Source organism: Platichthys flesus, chromosome 12, assembly GCF_949316205.1.
Source record: "Platichthys flesus chromosome 12, fPlaFle2.1, whole genome shotgun sequence".
Lineage (NCBI taxonomy): Eukaryota > Metazoa > Chordata > Actinopteri > Pleuronectiformes > Pleuronectidae > Platichthys > Platichthys flesus.
In genome coordinates, this window is record NC_084956.1 from 10,862,149 (window position 1) to 10,868,327 (window position 6,179).

Below are 6,179 nucleotides of genomic sequence, written 5' to 3' on the forward strand. Positions count from 1 at the left end.
CGCACACACACACCGAATGGTGTTTGCAAGCTGACACCTTGATTTGCGCCGCCCGAGGATTTATGAACGCAGCCTTCGTCGTCGTACTCGTTCCATTGAGCCGTTCCCGTCCCTGCCTCCACTCTGCCGCAGAACATTTTCACTCTCTGCTCACTCTTGAGTGTCCAGGTGATGTATGGCTCCTTAACATCTCCCTCAACAATTCAATTTCAGATAAAAAAAAAAAAAAAACGCCTTGCTGTTTGAGTGATACTCTCGAAAGCACATTGGTGTGGGGAGGAAGCACCTCTGCTGACACCTGCAGAAAAGTGGGCGGGGGGGCTAGCGCTAGCTCCCCTGGCAGGAGATAGCGCCGGCGTGGGAACTGGTAGCGATGTCAACTCGTGGCTTTTTTTAGCGAGGAGGGGTTAATTAACAACAGTGGGAGCTCGGGATGAGGCGGTTTCTTCCCCATTAGAACAGGATGTGATGACAAATGAGCTGAACAGTTCCGCACTACAGAAGGCAGCTTTTCAGACCTGCTGATATACTCCAGGTTAGATAGAGGCGGCTAGCTATAAATTAAAAGAGAGGAGCGGAGAGGAAAAGAAAAAGTGTGGTGGAAAAAGGGTCTTGAAATATCGTGAAGGGTGAAAATGCACTTGGGGAAAAACAATTAAGAGTAAAAGAAATGTTTTACTTTTAGATGATGTAAGACTTTAGCACCGAGACAGTTTAACGCCAGTCTGTAAATGGAGAAAAAGTGAAGTATCACTAATAATTCATAATAATGACTCGATGGATGAGGTGAAAAAGGACAAATGAGTGGTTGGAACCATTGGGGAACGGGCCTGATAGAATGGTGTGGTGCTACATTATCCAGTCAAGGACATGCAGTCGCTTCCACTGCAGTAAAAACCTGGGACACTCGGCTCCAGTCGTCTAGTGAAGATGCAATGTGACTTTTTCCACAAGCAGGGAGTCATAAAAACAATTCCTGCTTTAATCGGAGGTCACAGGATGCAACATCTGCAGGGTCAACCACAGTGTGCCCCGCGCTGGGAAGGTGGCAAGCGTCATAGAGAGTCGTTGGTCGTAAACCCGTCAAACAGCATGAAAGAGCTGTTGAGGAAAATGTTGTCTGAAGCAGAGGAATGTTTTCGATTTGGTTATTTATGGCGGCATTAAGAGGCCATTATCAAAGCGTGCAACATCAGCATGTGCTTTCTGGAGCGTTCAAGCCCAGCTCTGATCCTGATAACACTGCGACAAAGAGCCAGCAACATCTTCAGTTTCACACACACACACACACACACACACACACTCACACACACACACACACACACTCTCTTCCAGAAGCTCTTCTCTGTGAAGGACACTCACTGCAGAAAACACACACACACACCCACACACACACACACAAAGGGATGTCCCAGTCTTAGTAAATTACGCTAGGAAGTCATTCTGAGCAATCAACAATTAAAATTAAAAGCCAATTCATTTTATCGCTTGTCACAGTTAAAATGAAAAAATAGGACTCAGTTGCACTATAACACCTCATCAACATAATAATGATAATGACAACTGTCTTACACACACACACACACATACACACACACACACACACACACATACACACACACATACACATATACGTGACCAAAACTTGATGATGACCACAATTTTTGCTATGTGTTAAAAAGTTACACTCATCATTAAATTCATCACCCGTTTATCTCTTAAATGTTTGAAATATAATATCTATCTATCTCAAAACTGTAAAGTAATTCACACAACTCTGAATGCACATACAAAGTGAAAAAGCAAACATCAACTCGTTTAAACTATAAAACAATTAGAAAAATGTGCAACAATTACAGCAAATTTCAACAAATGTATACAATTTAACAAAACCACCACAACAAAATCCTCTGCAGTTTTTCTCTCCAGAGAAGCCACAGCGTGTGAGACGCTTCAACCACAGCAGTTCGTGTCAGTGAAGATAAAGCAGCACCACTGCTTATTTCACTGGTCACTGATACGCAGTCGTCTTCATTCATCCACGTATTGCACGGGGGAGGAAAGTTGCGCGGAGATCCTTACGGAGAGCAACTTTCTCTGGGCTCTTCTGTGCGTCAGGTCCCAGAGGAGCGCGCCACGCGTCCTGCTGAAGCCCGAGGCACCATCAGCACCACCATCAACACCACCATCATCACCCATCATCAGCACCAGCAGCAGATTTAGCAATAAAAAAACTCCGGTACTCACAGATGCTCAGAAACTCCGACTAATCCTCCAGCGACTGACTGACAGCCCCAGCAGGGAGCGAGAGAGAGAGAGAGAGAGAGAGAGTGAGAGAGAGGGTGGGGAGGGGGGGAGGGAGAGAGACACCGACAGCTGATGGCGCTGTGGACGTCGCAGTTATCTCAGGAGGTTTTTCTCCACTTATTCCCTTTACACAACTTCCTAAAGATTTGCTTTATGAAATCGCTGCTGTGATGTTCGAGCCAATCGCCGGGCAGCGTATGGAATATTTAAACAGGCGGCCAATCAGGGGGCTGGGAGCCGGCGGATGGGCGTGTCCTGCAGGTGCTGGATTATGATGATAGGAGGATGAGAGGAGGATGAGGAGCTGTTCACTTCATCCTCCTGTCCCGTCTGTCATCATGCTTTTCATTTTTTTGATATACACCTTTTAGGACTGAACATTTTAATAATTAATTACAAATCCCCCTATCGATTATCCACTTTGTTTATTTACCACCATGAGCAATCATATTTCAGTTGTTATAAATGTCTGACTTTCTATTCAAAGATAATTTCCATTTCTATTACAACAAGTTAACCCCAGGTCAAAGTGCACTGAGGATTTCTTTTGTAAATCCATCAAGATAAAGTGACGTACATTCACTGTCAATATAATATATAAGTAATATAGTCAAGTACTTATACAGACTCTACACATACCATGTCTACACTGATATTCATATTGTTTACCATCCCTGTCTATATACTTATAACAGTTTATATATATATATGTATATATATATGCATATGTTTGTATGTTTATTTCAATATCTCCTTATACATAATGCGTAAATTGTCTGTTTTAGTAAATTACCTATATTTCTAAAGCTTTTTTTCTGTATTATGCCCATAAAGCACTTTATAATACAGTTTTGCCATGCACCCATTCACACTCATTCATGCGGTTCATCTACTGTATGTGCAGCACTTGTGCAGGCAGGTGAACATGGCCTTCCGGGGAATATTAAAATGGTTTTGAATTTGAATGGAGAAGTTAGGGATCGAACCACCAACCTCTCTGGTGCATATGCAGCTGTGTAGACGTGTCACTGACCTGAATAATAGTCAATATAGTCCAGTACTTTCTCCACACTCTGACACAAACCATTTTATACTCCCATGCGTGTTGTTTTCCATAACAGTCTATACTGTATATATGCATATGTATGTTTACATTTATTCAAATATCTCCTTATACATAATGCATTAATGGTCTGTCATGGTAAAAACTCTATATTTATAAAAAGCTTTTTCTATATGATGACCACTCAAAGCGCCTTACAGTATAGTTTTGCCATGGACCCATTCACACCCATTCATGCGGTTCATCTGTCTGCAGCACTTGTGCAGGCATGTGCAATGGAGAAGCTGGGGATCGAACCACCGACCTCTGGTGCACACGCAGCTGTGTAGATGTGTCGCTGACCTGGATGTGCAACTTGCTATATTTACATTATCACTCGACTACTCAATCTGTTCTATTCTGACCCAACTCCACTGACACTGCAGTTAGTAAACAAAACATTTAACCATATGTTTCAATATCAATTCAGTTCATAATCAATAAGACAAATCCTTGACTTTATATGTAAATACATATTTATAATTCCCTGACAAATTCAATGTTTGATGTTGACGATGAATAACCTGCCAGAAACAGAGAGTAATTACAGTAAATGCTAACTAAAAGTTTTTAAATGGCCTCTTGTACATTCTCTAAGCAGATCCACAGAACTGTCTCAGCTCCCATTTAGTGATGAAAAGAATAGAACAACAGCAGCCCATTTGCATAAAGCAGAGTTACAAGTATCAGCGGCAATGATCCTCAAAAGTAATAAATAATTCTTTTCAGACTGATGAGCAAAAAGTTAGTGTTCTGTCTCATAACAGCCACAACGGCGTGAGCGTGTGTGTGTGTGTGTGATAGAGAGAGAGAGAGAGAGAGAGAGAGAGAGAGAGAGAGAGAGAGAGAGAGAGAGAGAGAGAGTTTGCAGGTTTACTGCTGCCAGATGTATAATTCTTATGTCATGCTCCACTGAGTCCAGCCTCTCAGAGACCCTCCAATGAAATAAGGTGTGTGTGTGTGTGTGTGTGTGTGTGTGTGTGTGCGTGTGTGCGCGCGGGTGTGTGTTGCGTACAGCCCGCTGAAATGAGATGTTCACATCCCAAGGACGTCTCCCACCATAATTTAAACTCACTGGTGCTGGAAGACTTCAATCTGAAAGTGCTAAAGTCATAAACCAGTGCACTTCTGTCTTTACTGTTATTGTCTGTGATCTACCGGTGTAAATCCACAGGCAGGTGGCTGTGACTCAAACAATGCAAATACCACGACAGAAACATTAACCTCTTCCGTGTTGTGATGACAACATATCGGCCGCAGGGCGGGCCGTAAGATTAAGTTAAAGACCCATAGTCAACACTCCCTTTATTTATTTGTATTGCTCTCGTGTTGCACTTTATCTGCCCCAGGTTTGATTTGCAGGTTGCAGAGTTCTCAGTTTGAAAATGTGAAGTGTTGGAGAAAAGGAAAGTGCTCCAGGCTTGACTTACTGCAGCGCATGCTACCTTCAGCTATTTTACTCCCTGATCTACAGTCGCTCACCGCGGAGACCAATGTTTTTATTTACGAGGGGACAAGGAGACATCTATCAGCACTCAGCTCAGGCCAGTGACGGTGTGTAGTGTGACTTTGAGGCGGAGAGTGAATTGGATTCCTTCCCCTGGGGCGCGCCGGGACAAATCCCAGACAAGATGTTGTGGTTTGAGACTGTGTCCATCTCATCCAGGGCTTCTCACCACCTTACCTCACCTCCACCTGTCCCCTTGGTCCTGCCTACCCCTCCTCCTGCTCTCTATTTAGATGCAATGATCCTAAAATAGAGCTTCTTTAAAGGTTAAGGGTGATATAGGTGAAAGGGATATACCGTCGGAAATTGAATATAAAATAATGCTAGTTATGTTTTCACTAGTGTGTTTCATCTAAATTGTATGATTTGTTAATTTCTTTACCTAAAAAAGGGCCCTTTATATTTAAATAGTTTATATTTACATCGGAAGCGGGTCTTCTCTAAGGAGGACGCCATCTTTTTTTACAGTAAAATCTGGACAAATGAAACCCCTTTTGAATTTTTATGACAAGTGAAGGCTACCACAGGTTCATGTCTATAAGGGGATGAGGAGATGAGGAGTATTCAGCTTTAACATGCAAATCCACCACAAGATGTCACTAAATTCTACACACTGAACCTTTAAGTGAAGACGAGGAATGCACAAAGCTCAAGGGAACAACGGGGCTATAGGGAGGGGGCTTCCTTTTTTACTACGGCATGAGGAAATGTCCCCTTTCCCTCTTTAAGAGCTGCTGAAAGATATAGTGCTAGAGCATCATGATGAATCCCCTCCGCTGTGGATAGGAGAACACTTCTCATATCATTAAGCTTTAGTAATGGTCCTCGATGCTGCTTCCCCTCTGGCAGGGTTGCCTTGTGTTCACTCCTCTGGCTAACAGGCCCTGCAGGATGTACAGCACCTCCAGATCCCCGCTGCTCCCATCTGATTCAAGAGTCCGTTTCCTGGAGCCATGTTTATTGAAGCGGTTGGATCCTAAATGTTTCCTCATCAATTAAATATAATGCATGAAGTTTGAATGCCCCACAAAAAGAAAGTTCTTCGGGCTTAAATACTTATTCTTTCATTTTACAAACACACACAAACACACACAAACACACACACACACACACACAAACACACACTATCATTATTGTTATCATTATTATTATTGTTTTTATAACAACCAGCACTGTTGTCAGGTGCATGCTCATTCTGGAAACGGTAACAATGGCAGGTCTCAACCTTGCTCTGTAAAGTGCCGGATGATAATGTAAGTTGAG